Source organism: Oryctolagus cuniculus, chromosome 15 (assembly GCF_964237555.1).
Source record: "Oryctolagus cuniculus chromosome 15, mOryCun1.1, whole genome shotgun sequence".
Taxonomy (NCBI): domain Eukaryota; kingdom Metazoa; phylum Chordata; class Mammalia; order Lagomorpha; family Leporidae; genus Oryctolagus; species Oryctolagus cuniculus.
The window spans coordinates 43,424,033-43,445,815 of NC_091446.1; the positions used below are offsets into that span (position 1 = coordinate 43,424,033).

The 21,783-nt window shown below is 41.1% G+C and overlaps 1 protein-coding gene across 11 annotated transcripts in view; it reads left to right on the forward strand.

Moving 5' to 3' along the window:
• Positions 1–21,783, forward strand: part of SGMS1 (sphingomyelin synthase 1) — a 337,794-nt gene that overhangs the window by 150,006 nt on the left and 166,005 nt on the right. The gene's annotated exons all lie outside the window — the stretch shown is intronic.

A 21,783-nucleotide genomic window follows, 5' to 3' on the forward strand; every position in this document is an offset into this window, starting at 1 on the left:
GCAAAGGAGAGTTATTGGAAAAAGCAAGGGTGGTAGGAAGTCATTGAGACATAGGGTCTTATTTCTCTAATGCTCAGCCTGTTCAATTCAAAATGAGTGGGGCTTTTTTGAAAAACTGGACTCCCTGGAGGGTGGTATCAGCACACTTTCACTCTGAGTGTTTTTAGCAGCAGCTTTCTCAGCCTCAGAGCAAAAGCAAAATGCAGAAATAACTTGGGGCTCATATTCCAGTAGGTAAAACAAGCTCCAAAGTGAAACCTGTAATGAAAATCGTGCATTTCAGTTAAGCCTGGTGTTCGATGAGTCATCTAGTCTGAGCTGCTCAACTGAAGGTTGGAATTCAACTAATACCCACTTAACTTGAGGTTTTATCTCACAGAAACTCACTGTGTTAAACTCCAGTCAGGAAAGATTAGTGGGACAGAACAGTGAAGCTCCTTTGTCCCGCCTTCTAGCTTTCACACTGCTGGGGGTTGTTTGGATTGACACATGGGTCCTAGTACTTGTTATGGGTCAGTATTTGTACTAGTAGTGTTGAGGTGAGTGGAGCTTGCTCTCTAGTGCAGAATGGGCCCTATCACGAAATATTCAGAATCTAAACAAAGGAGTATTGGGAGCATCTGGCAGAAGCTACTCTACCTTTTGGAGAAGAGGGGGATGCAGTCAGAGTTCCCTCAGTTAATGATGCTTAACGGGCCTCTTGTAGAAATGGGCATCAAGAATCCTAGATCTCACTCTCATGACGGTGAGGAGCTGTTGTCACTTTTTGTGGAGCATGGAGGGGAGAGCTAACGAGGATCTTTTTAGGTTTACTTTTATAAAGGAGTGGAAGCTAGAGTGGAGTTAAGAAAACACAACAGGAGGCTGCTGCAGATTGGTGGTTACAGGTGATGCTAACCATGCTGGCTGACATGCACAGAGGTCTGCCTGTGTGCCACAGCCTTTTTTTTTTTTTTTTAAGGTTTATTTTTGATTTGAAAAGCAAGCAATAGAGGGAGGGAAAGATGGAGAGACCTTTCATGTGTTGGTTCACTCCCCAGGTGCCTACAATGGCTGGTACTGGCCAGGGCAAAGCCAGGAGACAGGAATAATTCCATGTGGACTACAGAGACCCAACTACTTGATCCATTACTGACAGCCTCCCAAGCACATTAGCAAGAAGATGGATTAGAAGTGGAGTTGAGACTTGATCCCAGGGGATGTGGGTATTTCAAGCAGGGACTTAACCTGCTGCATCATAATGCCTGCCCCAGGCTTTACATGCCCTGTCCTATGGCAGCATTATGAGCTATCGATGGATGGCATTACTGGCACCATTTTGCAGATGAAAATATGTTGAATGAATGAGGCTCATCCTGAATGGATCAGGGATGGTAGCCAGGACTAGCTTCTGGTAGGGGGCTGCTGTTTTTATTCTTCCAAGGCCATGTGGTCACCTGGAATGAGTTACAGGAAGGTACAGGTGGTTGGTTGTCTTTAAACTGAGGTGTGGAAACCATGGGGCACCTGTTGCCATACCTATTCTATATTGGGATAGATGGCAGATGCTGTCCATTTTCAACTGGGTTGGCTTGAGTTTTGTTGAAGAGTGGAGCCAGTTGGAGGCATTTAGCAGTGCTATGTGCCTTGTTACTTCTCTGGGTAGTGTCTGGTAGTGGCAGTGGAGGTAGGGGCAGGTGATGGGTCTGATGTGGGGTTGTGCAGGAAGTGATTCTATTTAGCAAGTAAGCTGTCCCGTGATATTTATTGATGTGAACAGGTTCAACCAGATCCTTGGTATTTGGCTGTGGAATAAAGAACAGCTATCAACCAGCAGAGTGCTCTTTGTGGTGTTTACTTCAGCAAGACAATGTGTTGGCACTACAACCTGCTTGACAATAAAGGCAGTTAGAAATTGAGAGCCATTATTTATACCAGAATACAAAAACAGACTTTTCCAGTGGTTGTAGGCTCATTTGCTGCAGGCAGCTGTGCAAAGAACATGCCTCATCTACTCAAGTTTAGGAAAGTTGATTAGCAGTTTTGCAGAAACAAAGGAACTGTGATATGTAATATTAGTCATGCTTACCATTCGATACACTAGATTCTACATTAAAGAAAAACTCAGAGAACACTTGTTCTTTTATTAAATATGAAGTTATTTTACGATTTTAATTGAAGAATTAGGTATATGCACATGGATTAAAAAATTTCTAAGCAACAAAAATACAGAAAGTGAAAACCGTCTCTTTAATCTCAACTCTCCCTTGCTTTCTGCAGAGGTGGTTTCGCTTATCGTCTGCATACCTCCACATGTGTTCTTTGCAGATGAAAGCATATTCTGGGTATAATGTGCACACCACTCTAAACTTTACTCTTTTCATTTTCGAATTCTTCTTGGAGATGATTACATGTCAGCCCATAGAAATCGGTATCATTCATTTTTTAAAAAGCTTTATTTATTTGAAAGGCTGAGCAACAGAGGGAAAGAGATCTTCCATTTCCTGGTTTACTCCCCAAATGCCTGCATCAGCTAGGGCTGGTCCAAGCCAAAACCAGGAGACAGGACCTTCTCCATCCAGGTCTCCCATGTGGGTGGTGGGAATCCAAGTACTTGGGGCATAATCTGCTCCCTCCCAGGCATATTAGCAGTTGCTGGATTAGAAGTGTAGGAGGACTTGATCCTAGGTGTTCCAAGTGGTGACTTAACCCATTGTACCACAAAGCCTGACCCTTTACTGTTCATTTCAATAGCTGTACAATTTCATTGTATGAAATGACCAGTTTACTTTAATCAACCCTTTATTTAGACATTAAAGCATTTGTAACACCTCAGTATATCTGTGAAATCAACTTCTGTGTCAAAGTTTATGTACATTTAAAATCTTGGAAGATTTACTGTCAGGTTTTATAAAACTGGGTTTTGAATAGCTATTGCATAAATGACCGGTAATCTTAGAGCATTTAGCTTGATTAACATAATTTCCATCCGGCTTGCATTTGTGCAAAAGGACTGATAAAAATACATCACATTCTATTTCAATATTTTCTCACCAGATTGTTTTTTATCCCAATTTTATTTAATAAAGTTACAGTTTAATCATTAATTTGGCCCCCTTCCACACACATATATACCCCTCAACAGATACAGCACAATGTTCTGACCCCACCCTGCTCCCCATTAAAATTCAGTACTGCAAGCTAACCCTGGTGAGCATGGGGACCTTTCCCGTCACTGGAGGCAGATCTTTTGATACTTAAATATGGCGATGTGCTGAATGTCCAATAGTGTAAAATCCTAAGCTTCTGAGGATCTCTGTACCTCTTTGCAGCTAAGGGACTGCATCGTTCTGTGCCTTGACACCTGAGTGCCATCAATTCTTGAGACTTTCTCCCAGCTTCATCCATGTTAACCAGTCTGATAGGGAGGCCTTAAACTTCTTGTTTATTTAGTGGGTTTCTGAAAATACCATCTTTAGTTTTCACCATCTTTCCAAAGTTTTTTCTCAATGTGAGGGTGTGAAGATGTTCAGAGAAACTGGTACTGGGTTTATTATTATGGTTGCTGTTGGGTAGATGTTTCAGCATTTGACCTGGAGTTTGGAGTCTGGGCCTTGCCATTTAATCCTGTAGACTATTAGTTATATTGTGGAATATACCTAGAAATGTATGTGTATACTGTGCCTCACTGGTCAATCTGTTAGTATCTGTTTTATGTTTTAGACATGGACTTGCAGATTTGTTCTGAAAGACAGTTTGCTATAAAATGTCAGCTAATTTCACTAGTGAATAAGCCCTATTCCTTTGTTCTAATTGTTTTTGTCAAGAATGATCTGTGATGAGTATAGTTATGAACTTTTGAAAGTATCTAGTTTTTATTACATGGACCGCAGAGGCCAGGGGAAGAAACACCCTCTTGCACCCCTCTTAATAATCAGGCCTGTACTGATACTAGTAACAGCTAGCATGTCTTGAGCTACTATTTATCAAATCTCTGTAGCTTTTTTTTGCCTGAATTTTGTGGATGAGGAAATTTGGAGATGTTAAGCTGAGTAAACAGGCACCCATAGTTAGTGAGTGGTAGAGCCAGAATTTACTTAAGAGTCTACACCGGGATGTTTTCCTTGAGTCTCTGCAAGATCTCATTGAACTCAGTAATGTTTTTCCCATTTTACTTGTGAGGAACCTGAAGCTCAGAATTAAGTGACACAGTCATAGGTCATTAAAGGTGACACAGCTAATGAGAAACCTTATGGTCTGAAACCCAGATTCTTGAGTGTTGCTCACAGATACTATTTAAGGGAGAACCTCACACCTGGGCCTGCCCCACACATTTCAGGACATTCAGCTTCCCTGAACCCCACCCACTGAATACCAGAGACCCCAGTGGCTGTGCCATCTAGAACTATGTGGGGACATAGTTCAAATGCCTTCTACTAGGTGTCATATTTACATTTCTTAATTTCAAAGCTTGTCTTCCAACATTATACTACATTTCCTCCCATGGCAATTTTTAAATCAACAGTAATCAAACTCAACTCTTGTTCATAATTTAGAATGGTTAGAATAATTAGAATAATTGGAAATGCAAATCATGTATTACAGAATCACATATGAGAAACGGCATCTCACCCAACTGCCTGTTTTGTAGATTACAGTCATCTCTCTCACTGTCCCACAAAGGTCCCGAGATGATAAAGACCTTCTCCATGTCACAAACAAGTTGGCAGCTGACTGGACTCTGCCTGTGTTTCTGAACTCAAGGCTGGGGCCATTTTCTTGCTGTTACCAGTTTGCTTCAGGCAAATGTATTTGACTGAGCTGTGTTTATTTTCTAGTGAGTGATTTTGACCTTTCAAAGGGAGACATTTGGCGGGTTGATGTAATTGAGTTGAAACAGTGCACCATGAAACTGCAGAACCAGTTTGTGTCTATTTTGGAAAAGGTATTTCAAACATGGTCTCTCATTTAAGCAGCTTTATAATGCTGACAGAACTGGATGTTTATATGAGATGTGTCGGTTCTACGCTAGCAGGTGTTTGTGAATCAGGCTCCCTCAGAATTTAAGTAAATTAAAAGGCAGGCTGAATATTTTTCTATATGCTAATCTTGAGGGTTCCTGTAGAGAAAAAGAATTTTGTGTGAACGAAAAATGTTACTGTGAGAACATTCACTTGTTTTGGAGAATTTGTTGACTGTCTCTGATTGTAGAAGACAGACTTGTAAGTGCTCTGGATGAAATCAGGTTTAGGTTTTTGCCTTTCTGCGTTTTCAGTGAAAGATAATTGACAGATCACTTGCTTTTATCCGCTAGAACAGAGTTGTTAGAGGTTAGTTCTGATAAACATATCCTTGCTTGCATGACTGTTTGGCCTCATTTGTTTAATAGAACATGGGATGTTTTCTGGGAGCAGATTTAATGAAGAAGTTGATTAATTATGCAGGAAGGCCGCTGAGCAATTAGATCCTTTTAGAATGCATCTTTTATCTCATGGAGGTACTTGGGCCAGAAATTGGTTCATAGTCAGGTAAGCATAGCGCTTGAAGAATCTATGGCTGGTGCAGAAATGTCTTCTGATAAATGATGGGAAAGAATTTGCATGTGTTGGCAAAAACTTTTGCCAAATATCCTTATGCAGTTTTGGAAGTTTTGAGAAATATGTATTTTTTCCAGCTTGTGGGAAAGAGAAGTTCACTGAAGCTGTTGACAAAGACTTTCATTAGTGATTTATAAATTGTAGAGATTGATTTGAAATCATGCAAGTCAGTTCTTCCCTTTCCTTCTTAATCTTACATGGTAAATGAGCATTTTTCAGAAAAATCTGTATTATTAACTCACTTGGTAGAGGCCTGGATTGAGAGCTATCCTAAATTATTCTTATATTTATGAAAAAGAGACTGATATCAGAAAATTCATTTTAAAAAAATAGAACAGATTTAGGGCATTTGTTGAGTTTGTTAATTCTGATTTGTATACATCAACAGTTCCCATAACTATAGTGTATTATAATAATGTTTTTCATGATAATTCATAAAGACCACATTACATAGAATTCCAGGGGTTCCTATTTTAAAAATCAAGAAATACCCCAAAATATATCTAAGGAGATGGGGAAATGTCCAAGATAGACTCTTAGTGAAAAGAATTTGCAAAATGACATATATGTGTGCTCTTAATTTGGTAAAATCCCAACTGTGTTTTCTAAAATTTCATAGTGAACCTAAAAAGAAAAGGTGTGTGTGTAGGGGGATGAGTATGAGGTGATAACCGGACAATGGTATAGAAGAATATTTAGCAGATTAACCACCTAGGAATGGCATGAAAATATTATGAAATGATATATTTAAGGGGACTTCAGAGGGCTCTCAGAAAATGGGATTGAAAGTTAAAAATATATAAATTCTGTTTTTCAACATAAACTTCATCGAAATCAAGACACTTTCATAAGAGGTAATCCCGGGCATCTAGTCTATCTCTAAAGAACAGAAGGTCCTGGGAATTTAACCATGTCCATGTAGTCTTTTTTTTATTTGCTAATATAATGGATGCCCTGTAAAGATGTTTTGAAGATTAAAAAACAAATAGAAGGAGCCAAATAAGGACTGTGAGGTGTATGCTAGATAATTTCTCATTGAAGCTCTCATCATATTGCTTTATTCAGTGAGCATTAGCATGGTGGAGGAAGACTCTGGTGAAAATTTCCCAATAGTTTTTCTACTGACATTTTAACTTTTTCTCAAAAACACTCTGTTAATTAACAGATGCTATGTTTGTTGGCTCTCTATAAAATCAACAAACAAAATGCACTGAGCATTCCCCCAGAAACCATTGCTATGTCTTTTGCTCTTGACTGCCCTCCTGTTGGCTTTGGACCATTTCTACCCACTTGGTAACCATTGGTTTGATTGTGCTTTGTCTTAAGGATTGTACTGATAAAGTCATGATTCATCTCCTGTTTTTTATTTATTTATTTATTTATTTATTTATTGACAGGCAGAGTGGACAGTGAGAGAGAGACAGAAAGAAAGGTCTTCCTTTTGCCGTTGGTTCACCCTCCAATGGCCGCCACGGCAGGCGTGCTGCAGCCAGCGCACCGCGCTGATCCAATGGCAGGAGCCAGGTGCTTCTCCTGGTCTCTCATGGGGTGCAGGGCCCAAGTACCTGGGCCATCCTCCACTACATTCCCTGGCCACAGCAGAGAGCTGGCCTGGAAGAGGGACAACCGGGACAGAATCCGGCGCCCTGACTGGGACTAGAACCCAGTGTGCCGGCGCTGCAAGGCGGAGGATTAGCCTAGTGAGCCGTGGCGCCAGCCTCATCTCCTGTTAATTCTTCAAAGAAATGCTTCAGGATCTTAATCCCATTTGTTTAAAATATCCAGTGAATGCTCTGCTCTTGTCCATGTTTGAGCTGGGCCCATCAGTTTTGTTACTTATCCAGGAGAAGGTTTGTTCCACTTTAATTTTTTAGTTATTAACAGAGATGGAGAGAGATCTCTCACGTTTGCGGATTTACTCTAGACCAAAGCCAGGATCCAGGAACTCAGGCAGGGCTTCCCATGTGAGTGGCAGGGACCCATGTGCTTAAACCATTACCAGTTGCTTGCCAGGGTACACAGTAGCAGGAAGGAGGAATGGAAAGTGAATCTGGTATTCTAACCCCAGGCACTCCAATATGGGATACAGGCATCATATGCAGTCGTATTAGAGCTGCATCAAATGTCTGTCCCTCTTATTAAAACAAGAGATTTATTTGTAAACAACTGATTTACTGGGGAAATTGTCTTCATAGCTTTTGTAAAGCATCAATTATTTCATCATTCTACTATGAAGCTCTACCATCAGTTTGCTGTTTGTTTTTGCTTCAAGTTTAGCAGAATTCACATTGCTCTGATAGGGACTATTTTTTTCCTCAGGCTTGTTCCTGTTCAGACCTGTTTTAATAAGTTAATGTGAGTTTATTTTGATGCAAAAATATTTGAACTCCCTGCAGTTTTTTCATGAGCTGTTTGAAGACCTCATAATATGCAAGGCAAGGTCCTTGGAGTTTGGAGAGGCAAGAAGCAGTATATTTCTGGATATTTACAGTGCTCATGGCCATTGTCAAGGCTCTGAAAAATTCAGGAGCAAAGGTAAAGGGTAATTGCAGCCAATTCAGGGGTTTTAAGGGAATGTAACTGACAACTAGGGACAAAAAGGAGAGTTGAATGGTTCCTGAAAGAACAGAAATTGAAGAGGAAGAGGAAACTTTACTGATCAAGGTGCTTCCTGTTCAGGTATGGGAGTAACATGAAATCTTTAGTTCTCTGAGCTCAATTATGGGATTACATCAGGGGCAGTTTGGTGTATTCATGAAATTTGAAATAGCTTCCCAATTGAATAAATTTTTGTAGACTTGAAAAGTTGTTTATAAGAAAGTACTTTTTGTAGATGACATAAGTAAATCCCAACTTTTAATCTCAGTAGGAAATGAGTTACTTGAAAGAATCTTTGTGATTTTTGCTGTGTAAATTCTCTGTGTTAGGTGTTTTCATGCAGCAGGTTTGTTTATATATTATAAGAAACTCCTAGGCCGGCACTGCGGCTCAATAAGCTAATCCTCCACCTAGTGGTTCCGGCACACCAGGTTCTAGTCCTGGTCGGGGCGCCGGATTCTGTTCCGGTTGCCCCTCTTCCAGGCCAGCTCTCTGCTGCGGCCCGGGAGTGCAGTGGAGGATGGCCCAGGTGCTTGGGCCCTGCACCCCATGAGAGACCAGGATAAGTACCTGGCTCCTGCCTTCGTATCAGCGCAGTGTGCCGGCCGCAGCGCGCTGGCCGGGGCGGCCATTGGAGGGTGAACCAATGGCAAAAGGAAGACCTTTCTCTCTGTCTCTCTCTCTCTCTCACTGTCCACTCTGCCTGTCAAAAAAACAAAGAAACAAAAAATAATAAAAATAATAAAAAATAAGAAACTCCTATTGATTTTCAGTTGAAGTGCTTTCTTGTAACTCTGAAAACACGAGTGATACACCTCCTATGCACTGTTTCTATAAAGAAGAATCAATTTTTCCTATTTTTTTCTTAACATCTGTAATATTTCCTTTAAAAAGGCATTATCAAAGGATGAATAGAGACTATTAGCCATATTTTTGGAGAATTTAAAGATTTGGAGGAATGAAAAATTTTGCCTATGAAACTTGTATGTAGGTCTTCAGTCAGAAAACTTACCAAGGGCATTAGATTGTGATGAAGATATTTTTTCCTTAATAAATTGATTACTTCACATTTTTGTTCTGTATTTATTGCATGGATCTGATTGTATTTTTAGCTCTGTGCATTAGACATGCATACCCATAACATCTTGATACCTTACTTGGATTTTCTTTATATTATATCTATAAAGAAGCAGATACATGATACTTATCTTTGTAATTGGAATTCAAGGCCATACATCAGTTACTACTGATTGACATACATAAAAAATTGAGCATGTAACTTGCTTTGCTGGTAAAATTGTTGTGATGTCATTATCATCAGCTATATTGTACTCTGATTTCAAGAATCTGGCTTCCAAATAACATGGACTCACAGCCTGGTGAGTTACAAATTTACCACTCGTTGTGAACTCTTAACAAGTATTTTTCAGATATAATGGAATGATTTAAAAAAGACCATCAAGGCAGATGTTGTGGTGCAGCGGCTTAAGTCACTCATTGTTGGCATCCCTACTTTATTTCCAATCCAGCTTCCTGCTAATGTGCCTGGGAAGGCAGTGGATGATGGCCCAAGAACATGGACCCCCTACCATCTAGAAGGGAGACCAGGATGGAGTTCCTGGCTCCTGGCTTCAGCCTAACCAAGACTTAGTTTTTGGCCATTCGAAAAGTGAAGCAGTGGAGAGGTGTACTCTTTCTCTATCCCTGCCCCTTTCCTCCCTTCTTGGTTGCTCTGCCTTCCAAATAAATTTAAGAATTTAAAAAAATAAAATGGCCATTTTTGCTAAAGGGTAATTTTCAAAAAATCAACAACTTTTATTGTATGCTGTAAATTGAGTATAGTATAAGATTTTATGGGGCTGGCGCTGTGGCATAGTGGGTAAAGCCGCCTCCTGCACTGCCAGTATTTCATATGGGCACCAGTTCAAGTCCTGGCTGCTCCATTTCTGATCCAGCTCTCTGCTATGGTCTGGGAAAGCAGTAGAAGATGGCCCAAGTTCTTGGGCCCCTGCACACTCAAGGGAGACCCGGAGGAGGCTCCTGGCTTCTGGCTTCGGATTGGCGCAGCTCTGGCTATTGCAGCCAACTGGGGAGTGAACCATCAGATGGAAGACTTCTCTCTCTCTGCCTCTCCTTCTCTCTCTGTGTAACTCTGACTTTCAAATCAATAAAATAAATATTTAAAAAAAGATTTTATTCAATGCAGTTAATAAAGGAATTAAAGGAGAATTTAAGGAACTGAGATTATTAAAATCCAGGAATGCTGAAACAAATTTATTACTAATTGAGTAATTGACTCAATTACTAATTGAGTAATACCTGTGGAAGAAAATAGTCCAAATATTTTTCCAGGCAGAAATCAATTGTATCTTTGTTGGATAACATTTATATACATTGCTGTGGATAAGAATTATCTCGAACTGCTAAAATAGCCAGTGAAAAGAACGTCAAATGTATTGAGCTCTGTTTTCTCAGGGAATCCCCAGAAGTCCCTCTCAATAATGTGTGGCTGACCAGTGTAGGAGCACCCAGGAATCTCTTTTGACCATTCTCAAGTCTTGTGCAGGTTTTCCTGACATCATTTTTAAAATATGATAGGTTGGAGCCTACACTGTGGCATAGTAGGTTAAGCTTCCGCCTATGGGACTGGCATTCCAAGGGGTGCCCATTCAAGTCTCAGCTGCCCCACTTGTGGTCCAGTTCTCTGCTAATGACCTGGGATAGCAGCGGAGGAAGGTCCAAGTGCTTGGGCCCCTGCACCCATGTGAGAGACCTGGAAGAAGCTCCTGGCTTCAAATCAGCCCAGCTTCACCCATTGTGGCCATTTGGGGAGTGAACCAGCAAATGGAAGACCTCTCTCTCTCTCTCTCTCTCTCTCTCTCTCTCTCTGTGTGTGTGTGTGTGTGTGTGTCTGTCTGTCTCCCTTTCTCTCTGTAACTCTGCCTCTCAAATAAATAAATCTTTAAAAAGAAAATGATAGTTTTCTGCTGAGTGCCTACTAGTGCCTAGACTGATTACTGAGAGCATTTTATTTACTTATTTAAAAAAAATTATTTACTTATTTGAAAGGCAGATTGACACCGAAAGAAGGAGAGACAGAGAGATCCTCCATCAGCTGTTTCACTCCCCAAGTGGCTAATGCCAGGCCAGACTGAAACCAGGAGCTTCTTCCAGGTCCTCCACATGGGTGCAGGGACCCAAGCACCTGGGCCATCCTCGGCTGCTCTCCCTGACACATTAGCAGGGATCTGGATCAGAAGTGAAGCAGCCAGGATTCCAACCGGCACCCATATGGGATGCCAGCAAAGCAGGCAGCAGCCTTATCTGTTATGCCACAATTCCTGCCTCTCCCTCCCCATTTTTAAAAGTACTTTTATTTTTAAATTTTTAAAAGATTTATTTATTTGCTTGAAAGGCAGAGTTACACAGAGAAGCAGAGGCGGAGGGGGGGGGGGGCGGGGAGAAGGTGTCTTCCATCAGCTGGTTTACTCCTCAGATGGCCACAACAGCCAGAACTGTGCCAATCTGAAGCCAGGAGCTAGGAGCTTCTTCCAGGTCTCCCATGTGGGTGCAGGGGCCCAAGCACTTGGGCCATCCTCTAGTGCTTTCCCTGGCCATAGCAGAGAGCTGGATGGAAAGTGGAGAAGCTGGAACTCAAACTGGTGCCCATATGGGATGCTGGCACTGCAGGCGGTGACTTTACCAACTGTGCCACAGCGCCAGCCCCCAAAAGTACTTTTAGAAGGTATGGCTATCATTCCCTGGGTTATAATTTTTTTTTAAAAATTATTTATTTATTTGAAAAGCAGAGTTAGAGAGACAGAGAACTGAGAACATTTTAGCACAGAGGTAGTGTGGCTTTTGCCCCCAAGAAACTGTGCACACAAGGGAAGCTATTCTGGCCACATCTGTGGGAGGGCATGTAAAAGCAGCGCAGATGCTCCCTTTCAGCTGGAGGCAGGCATTGCCCACGTGGTCTACCACCACAGTACTTGGGATGTTAGATCTTTTTTTTTTATTTATTTATTTGAGAGACAGAATTACAGACAAAGAGAGGGAGAGACAAAAAGAGAGATCTTTCATCTGCTGGTTCATTCCCCAAATGGCCACAATGGAAAGACCTGAGCCCATCTGAAGCCAGGGGCCAGAAGCTTCTTCCAGGTCTCCCAGGTGGTTGCAGCGGCCCAAGCACTTGGGCCATCTTCCACTGCTTGTTCCCAGGCCATTATCAGGGAGCTGGTTTGGAAGTGGAACAGCTGGGACTTGAACTGAAGCTCATATGGGATACTGGCCTTATGAAGCTCATATGGGATACTTAGCCTACTATGCCACAACACCAGCCCCTCAATCATTATTTCTTCCATTATGAATTCTCACTAAAAGTTCTGGGAACCTCATACGCCGCTGGCAGACTATGTGAAGCAAAATAGGGATTGTGATTTGGCTTTGGAGAGGGTGTATAACTTGAAGATTGAATTTGGGTAAAAACCTTTTTTTTTTTTCCCCTGAAAGATTCTTTTCTGGGTCCCGTACCTCCATGTTTCTTTCAGTGAACTGGGGAAGGGTATGTGAAGGTCAGAAAGACTCATGTCCAGGAAGGTCTGGCAATGATGTGCATCCCCCTACAGGGAAGGGCTTGAGATTGTTGATGCTGCATCCAATTCAGTGGTATCACTGAGGGCACCACATCAGTGTAATCCTCCTCGCTGAACCGTGAGTGCCTTCTGGGAAGCCTCTCATTGTCTCTATAATTCTGCCTTGACACCTGTAGATGCCTGCTGAATGAAAGAAAGCATCAAGTGTCAGCAGTGTTTGTGGGAAGGAGACAGGAGCTGTTTGCTGTGAGGTCTCACTGAAAACTGGGTTCATTTCCAGGCTTTCACCAGTTTTGTTTTGTTCCCATGAACGAATGCCACCCTTTCCTGGGGATAGATGCTGTCACTCTCCTGTCATCTCTTGGAGTCACCACGTCCTTAGGTGTCCCCCGTGTCTTTTCCTGTCGTACCTCTGTGTCCCCCAAGTTCTCGTCTGTGGCTCTTGTGTGTTGGTAGATTGGAATTTGTGCATCTGTCTTTTGTGGCTGGGTGAACCTCTTCCTCCATTCATGCACCTTTTTACAGAGGACAAGGAAAGCTCTGTGAAACACAAGCTGGGAAGTTGCTGAACTCCCTGGGTAGTTAATCAATGATCTTTTATTTGTTGGCTTTTCTTTAACACGTTAGCTAAGTGCCTCAGGAGAAGATCTCTTTACTTACTCAAGAGAATCACAACTGGCTGTAACTTGAGGCAGGCTTGAGGAAGGGCTAGAAGAAGATATTGTGTTTACTGTCGTGTTATTCTTTGCATTTTGGAAAACTCCAAAGGTTTTCCTTGAGTGTAATGAAAGTCCTTCTGCCTGCCCTATGAAGGGAGCTGGTTCTAACTGCCCACAGCAGGAATTGCCTGGGTGGCTTCAGCGTGTGGCTCTGCAACTTGCAGCCACCAGCAGCTGGAGGTAGACTTTCTGCAGAAGTCAGGAGCCTCATGAGAGAGCAAAGGTTCTCAGAACAGAGGAAAGGGAGAGTTAGACATTAAAGGAAGGAAACATGAACTTTGTGTTTTATACTCTGTTAACCCAAACTCTAATTTGCATAACAGACTGTTTATGAGTAAGAGTGGAAAAGTTTTCAGTGTTTCTTGCTATTCCAGTGAAGTGCAATTTTAATAGAAAATATAATTGAATTGATCATGTGCTATTACTGATGTCTCTGTATTATTCATGTCTAAAAGCACACCATCGTCCCCCTGAGAAGCAGCAATGAAACTATAATAATATGGTTTTGGACAGAGCTGTCAAAAACACAGGCTGTCTGCTACAATGTCCATGTCAATGATCCTTGCAGACAATGCCAGTTGATTCTGGCCCTGCCTCCCAGTGTTGTTTCTAGCCAGACACTGCCTATCTAGTCAATCAGAGGGGCCCCCAGGATGACACCACTGCCCTGCCTGCTGCACGAGAAAGTATTAGCCTTTGGAAAGGCTGGCCCTGCATATGGAAGCTTGTAAGTGGGAGTTTGCCAGTGCCTTGCAGAATCTCGTAAACTTTTATCCTTTTCTTCTTCAGCCTTGGCTCTTGCATATACCCGGTTTTGCACTTAAAAACTTCTCTTATTCCAGTTTGTTTTTCTTGAGAGGAACCCACCAGTCATAAACACATAGGTGTCTGAGTGTTGCATTACTAGTGTTGTTGGAAATGGGAGAATACCCTGTCGTATCCCTTCCTCCCACTAAACTTCTGCCATTGGATCAATATTCACAAAGATTCTTGCCTTATGTTACTTAGTCCCAATGGAAAGTTGGAGCCATGACCTTTTAAGTAAATTTAGGTAATTGTATCCCCTAAAAGTATTACTGTGCACAGTAGCACAGTTGACTTGCATAACCATAGACTCCCAGGAAGAACTTCTTGCACCATCTGTGTGGCACGTCTCTATGGCAGCATATGTCATTTGCTGTGTGAGATCCAATATAAAGAGGATCACCAGGGTGCTGTAGTGGCTTTGGCGATGATCTCATCTCTAAAGAGTCCAACTAAACCAGTTTTTTGTTCCCTGTCCTCAAACCACTAGCTAACAAGACACTTATTCCATTTCATAGGAGAAAGGGGTATCCTTTGCTCGGGTTGATATAAAAAAAATCTGGAAAATAGCAAAAGGGATCACTAAGTGATTTGGAATTGAAAAGCAGATTCAGATACATGTATGGTAGGGCCGGCGTTGTTGTTTTCAATACAGTGTCCTAAAGGCACCCAGCAGGCTTGATTTGGAACCCTGTCCCACTTCCTTATGGTGTGACCTTAGACAGATTTTTTTTCATTGTTTCTGTGTACCTTTATTATTGCCCTTTGTTCTGAGAATAATGGGTAATTGATAGAACACTTGTAGCTTTCCCATCAAATATTTTGCCATCTGATTTCACAGTTATCCAATATGCAGTTAACACCTTCATACTATAATTTAGGGCTATTTTGAGGTGAATTGTGCCATAATCGTTATAGGGTCTTACACAAATGCCTTGATTATATCATAACTGTATAAATTCTTAATGAATTCATGGAAGAATGCTGAGTAATTTTTTAAAATCTACATATGGAGAGCTGATTAAATATTATTTTGAAATATCTGGACATCAATAAAAAGTTATTTATTAAGTAAGATTTGTATAGGGAAAACAGACTTCTGATTCAGTTTTTTTTAAACATGTTTTAATCATAAAATCTAAATAATTATCCTGGAACAAGATATAGAAAAAAAGAAATGAGAAATGCCACAGCAGAAAAAAATATATATATACTGATGAGGTATAATATATGTCACCTTTTTGGTATGCAGATGACCCCGAGGGTGAAATATTATTCATTTCCCTCTCCCCAGAAAACTTATATTTAAGGAATACAAGCTTCATGCATTTCATAAATACAACTTGAGGAATATAGTGATTCTTCCTACTGTACCTGCCTTTCTACCCACGCTCCCACCCCCTTCCTCCTCCCTATCCTATTCCATTCTTGTTTTTACTAAGATCTATTTTCAATTAAGTTTATACACATACAGTTAACCCTATGCTAAGTAAAGGCTTTAGCAAATAGTGTGGGGAAAAAAAACTGTTCCTCAACAGTTGAGACAAGGACTGTTCAAAGTCATTGTATCTCAAAGTGTTAATTTCACTTCTATGGATTACCTTTTAGGTGCTCTGCAAGTTATGACAGATCATTGAGAAAATATGGTATTTGTCCTTTTGGGACTGGCTTATTTCACTAAGTATGATGTTTTCCAGTTTAATTCATTTTGTTGCAAATGATGGGATTTCACTTATTTTTTTTTTTTACTGCTGTGTAGTATTCCATGGTGTACATATCCCATAATTTCTTTATCCAGTCTTCAGTTGACAGCATTTGGGTTGAGTCCATATCTTAGCTATTGTGAATTTAGCTTCAATAAACATATGGCTACAGATAACTCTTTATATGCTGATTTCATTTCCTTTGGGTAAATTCCCAGGAGTGGGATGCCTGGGTCATATGGCAGGTCTATATTCAGATTTCTGAGGAATCCTCATACCGTCTTCCACAGTGCCTGTTCTAATTTACATTCCCACCAGGAGTGGATTAAGGTACCTTTTCCCCCACATCCTTGCCAGCATTTGTTGTTTGTTGATTTCTGTATGAAAGCCATTCTGTTGAGGATGAGGTAAAACCTCATTGTGGTTTTGATTTGCATTTCCCTGACTGCTAATGATCCTGAGCATTTTTTCATGTGACTATTAGCCATTTGGATTTCCTCTTTTGAAAAATGCCTGTTTAAGTAGTTTGTTCATTTATTGACTGGATTGTTTGTTTTGTTGTTGAGTTTCTTCATCTCTTTATATATTCTGTTTATTAACCTCTATCAGTTGCATAGTTTGCAAATAATTTCTCCCATTCTGTTGGTTGCCCTTCACTTTACTGAGTGTTTCTTTTGCAGTGCAGAAGCTTCTCAATTTGATGTAATCCCATTGTCAATTTTGGCTTTAATTACCTGTGCCTCTAGAATCTTTTCTAAGAACTCTTCCTATGCCAATGTCTTGCAAGGTTTCCCCAGTGTTCTCTAATACTTTGATGGTATCAGGTCATAGATTTAGGTCCTTAGCCCATTTTGAGTGGACTTTTTGTGTAAGGTGTAAGGTAGGGGTCTTGTTTCATACATTTGCATGTGGAGATTCAGTTTTCCCAGCACCATTTGTTGAAGAGACTGCCCTTGCCCAGGATTGATTTTAGCTCCTTTGTCAAACATAAGTTGGTTGTAGATGTGTGGATTGATTTCTGGCATTTCTATTCTGTTCCATTGGTCTATCCATCTGTTTTTGTACCACTACTAGGCTGTTTTGATTATACCTGCTCTGTAGTATTTCTTCAAATCTGGTAATTTGATGCTTTCAGCTTATATCTCTGCATAAGATTGCTTTAGCTATTCAGGGTCTCCTGTGTTTCCATATGAATTTAAGCATTGTTTTTTCTATATCTGAGAAGAATGTCCTTGGTATTTTGATTGATATCACATTGAATCTGTAAATTGCTTTCAGTAGTATGGACATTTTGATGATATTGATTCTTCCCATCCATGAACATGGCAGATTTTTCCATTTTTTTGGTGTCTTTTATTTCTTTCTTTATGTTTTGTAATTCTCATGATAGAGATCTTTGACATCCTTGGTAAAATTTGTCCCAAGATACTTGATTTTTTTTTTTTTTTTTTGTAGCTGCTGTGAATGGGATCGATCTTAGAAATTCTTTCTTAGCTGTGGCATTGGCTGTGCATATAAAGGGTATTGATTTTTGTATGTTGATTTTATATCCTATCACTTTATCAAACTTTTATATGAGTTACAATAGTCTCTTAGTGGAGGCTTTTGGATCCCCTATATGTAGAATTATGTCACCTGCAAATAGGGGTAGTTTGACTTCCTCCTTCCTGGTTAGTATGCTTTTGATTTCTTTTTATTGCATAATGGCTCTGGCTAAAACTTCCAGGACTATATTGAATAGCAGTGGTGAGAGTTGCATGCTTGTCTACTTCCAGTACTCAGTGGGAATGCTTCCAACATTTTCCTGTTCAATAGGATGCTAGCCATGAGTTTGACATAAATTGCCTTGATTGTGTTGAGGAATGTTCCTTCTAAACCCAATTTGCTTAAAGTTTTCATCATGAAAGGGTGTTGTATTTTATCAAATGCTTTCTCTGCATCTATTGAGATAATCATATGGTTTTTGTTCTTCAGTTTATAATGTGATGTATCACATTGATTGATTTGTGAATGCTCAACCATCCCTGCATACTAGGGATAAATTCCACTTGGTCTGGGTGGATGAGCTTTCTGATGTGTTGTTGGATTCTATTGGCTAGAATTTTGTTGAGGATTTTTGCGTCTGTGTTCATCAGGGATATTGGTCTGTAATTTTCTTTGAATGCTGCATCTTTCTCCGGCTTAGAGATTAAGGTGTTTCTGGCTTCATAGAAAGAATTTGGGAGGATTCCCTCCCTTTGAATTGTTTTGAATAACTTGAGAAGAAGTAGAGTTAGTTCTTCTTTAAATGTCTGGTAGAATTCAGCAGTGAAGCCATCCTGTCCTGGGTTTTTCTTTGTTGGGAGGGTCTTTATTACTGATTCAGATTCTGTCTTGGTTAGGTTTTCTGTGTCCTCATGTCTTAATGTAGGTAGGTTGTATGTGTCCAGGAATCTATCCATTTCTTCTAGGTTTCCCTGTTTGTTGGCATACAAATCTTTTTAGTAATTTCTGATGATTGTTTTTATTTCTGTGGTGTCTGTTGTTACATTTCCTTTTTCATCTCTACTTTTATTGATTTGGATCTTCTCCCTCTCTTTATTTATTTATTTTTTTTCAGTTAGTTAGGTCAGTGGTGTGTCAATGTTTATTTTTTCAAAAAAAACCAGCTCTTCATTTTGCTGATCTTTTAAATTTTTTTGTTTCAGTTTTGTTGATTTCTTCTCTAATTTTAATTATTTCTTTTCTCCTATTTTTGGGTTTGGTTTGCTCTTGTGTTTCTAGGTCCTTGAGATGCACTAATAGTTCATGTATTTGGTGCCTTTCCAATTTCTTGATATAGGCACTAATTGCTATTAACTTTCTTCTTAACACTGCTTTTGCTGTATCCTGTAAGTTTTGATATATTGTATTGTTTTCATTAATTTCCAGAAATTTTTTGATTTCACTTTTGATTTCTTCGATGACTCACTGTTCGTTCAGGAGCATGTTGTTCAGTCTCCATGTTTTTGCATATGTTCTAGAGATTCTTGAATTGCTGATTTCCAGCTTCATTCCATGGTATGCTTTTGATTTTTTTTTTTTTTTGACTAAACACACACTCCAGACTTCTCATCATCATTCTGTGATGTCTGAAAGCCAAGTCATTGTTGCTGACATACTGCTCTGTGAAGATAACAAGAAGACCTTTTTGGTTGCACATAATTAGGACCTTAGATATGTCTTAATTTCCTTGCTCTCTCAGGTAGCAGGACAGAAAGTTCCCTTTTTGATCTGTGTTTTCCTTTTGGTCCCTGTCGCTCCCCATCTTCGTGGAGGAATGACACAGGACCCTGCCTAGGCTTCATATCCGAGTCACGGCACCATTATGTCGCTCCCCCTCTTCGTGGAGGAACGACACTAGACCCTGCGCTGTTCTTTTGTCTGCTCGGCCCTCCCTGGGTTTGCTGCTGGTTTTTCCCAGGTTGGCTACTGTCCCTTCCACCTCCGTGGAAGGGCGGTTCCCCCTGCCACTTTCCCCACTTCCGCGGGGGAGCGGCACACCACCGGCCGGCTCTCTCGGGGGCTGCTCAGATGTTCCTTCAGATAGATGTTCCTGGTGCATGTTGTCTCTCTCCTCCTTTATAGTCCTCTTCCACCAATCCCAACTCGGCTGCCCACACGCCGAGTACGCTGCTCTCCTCCAATCAGGAGCAGGTCCTGCTGTTTATTGGTTGAACTGGAGGCAGCTGTGTAGAAGCTGTTTCCTCCTCTCCCAGCGCCATATTGTGGGAGAGCAGATGCATAAAATAAGTCTTAATTCGAGTAACAGTCTAGTCCGAGTTGCTCCCCACAGGTCCCTGCATTTTGGATATACTTGTAGGAAATAAATATTCATGCAAGTGTCATTTTTCATTCAAAGGAGGCATTCTCAGGTTCCTCAGTAGTTCTATGGTGATAATTTGCCCCTCCGCATCTGTGACTGTCTTTGAGGAACATTGTGTTCTGATTTCTCCCCTTGTGTGGGGAAGTCTACAGTGCAATAAAACCAGTTAGCATGTCAGGAAACTGTACTTCATGAAATGTAATGCTTTCTTATGAAACTCTCCTTTCAGATGCAGAAAGATGAATGGGTCCACTTTACCAGTGACAAAATCATTGAACTCTCTGGTAATTCAGAAGACTTTTGGATCCTGAATAAGTTGATGCTCTTGCTTTCAGTGACTGGTGGGCAGGGATGATGTGATATGTTCTTTATCTGATGACATGGTTTTTGTTTCTGTGAACATTCCTCATTTTGTGGGTGACATCTCTAGCCCTGCGTATAAGCTGGGAAGAGGAATAGCTTTGTTTCACCAACTGTTCAAACTTCAGAGGGCACACTGCTGCCGTGAGACTGTCATCCGCTGTGGGCTGGGGCAGTGAAACACACTCCCTAGGATGTGGAAGATCAGGTGCAGTGACACCTTAGTAACCAGTTCTAGGTTGTAGCACGTACTCATCTGGTAGGTGTTTTTGTACCTAAAGAAAAGAGACAAGGCTTTCTCTGGTTCTCTTCCTCTTTGCTCCTTGGTTGCCTCCCCTCACCTGACTTCCAGGAGTACCTTCATCCTGTACCAGGTCCTCTCCACTCTACTACCATAAAACAGCTTTTCTGTATCTGAAGCACTTGCAAGTTGATCTCTACCAGCCAACGAAAACACCTTTCTCACACAAATTAGCATCTTTTGGAAATAATGCCATCCTGCAGTCAGCTACCACTTGCTTCTCTCTCCTCAAAGCATTTTATTTGTCTAGTCACAGGGATTGGTAGGCTCTCAGAGAAATTCCCTGAATAATAATACTTTGCCCAATGGGCAAAACTAATGTATAATATCGGAAGTCAGGTTAATGGTGACCTTTTGGGAGAGTGGTGTTCATTTTAGAAAAATTTATTACATGATTCAAGATTTCTTGACTTTTCTGTCTGTATGCCATACATTAATAGAGATGTTTATTAATTTTTATAAGAGCCCCTTTTCCCTTCTGCAGATATCCTAATTCACATGTATATTTTACAGATGGAGGGTTATATTTCATTTTTAATTGAAAGTATTTCATGAAATAAGAAGGCATTGTTGAGAAAATATGATAGTGGAGAGGCACCAAGGTGGCTGAATAGGGAGGAAGCTTATTGCTCTAGTCTAGGGGAAGATAGTTAAACAAACATGGAGAGAGTGCAATTTTAGGGAAGAAGTTATGCAGAAAATGGCAGAGGAAAGCATGCAAATTAGAGGGACAGTGTGCATCTATGTGGAGGGTGTGAACACACACAACTCAGGACCCCAGAAGCCAAGAGCTTCAGCACCAGCTTTGGAGAGTGAGTTAAGACGAGACTGAAGCATCCCAAGCCACTGATGATAAAGCTGCAGGAAGAAATTAGAAAACTGAAAAATAATGTTCTGGATCTAAGGGATACTATCAGAAAACCCAACATAATAAGGGTCTTTGGAAGGCATGGAAGAATGGATTAGGAATGCCTTTCTCGGCCGGCGCCGTGGCTCACTAGGCTAATCCTCTGCCTTGCGGCGCCGGCACACCGGGTTCTAGTCCCGGTCGGGGCGCCGGATTCTGTCCCGGTTGCCCCTCTTCCAGGCCAGCTCTCTGCTGTGGCCAGGGAGTGCAGTGGAGGATGGCCCAGGTGCTTGGGCCCTGCACCCCATGGGAGACCAGGAAAAGCACCTGGCTCCTGGCTCCTGCCATCGGATCAGCGCGGTGCGCCGGCCGCAGCGCGCCGGCTGCGGCGGCCATTGGAGGGTGAACCAACGGCAAAGGAAGACCTTTCTCTCTG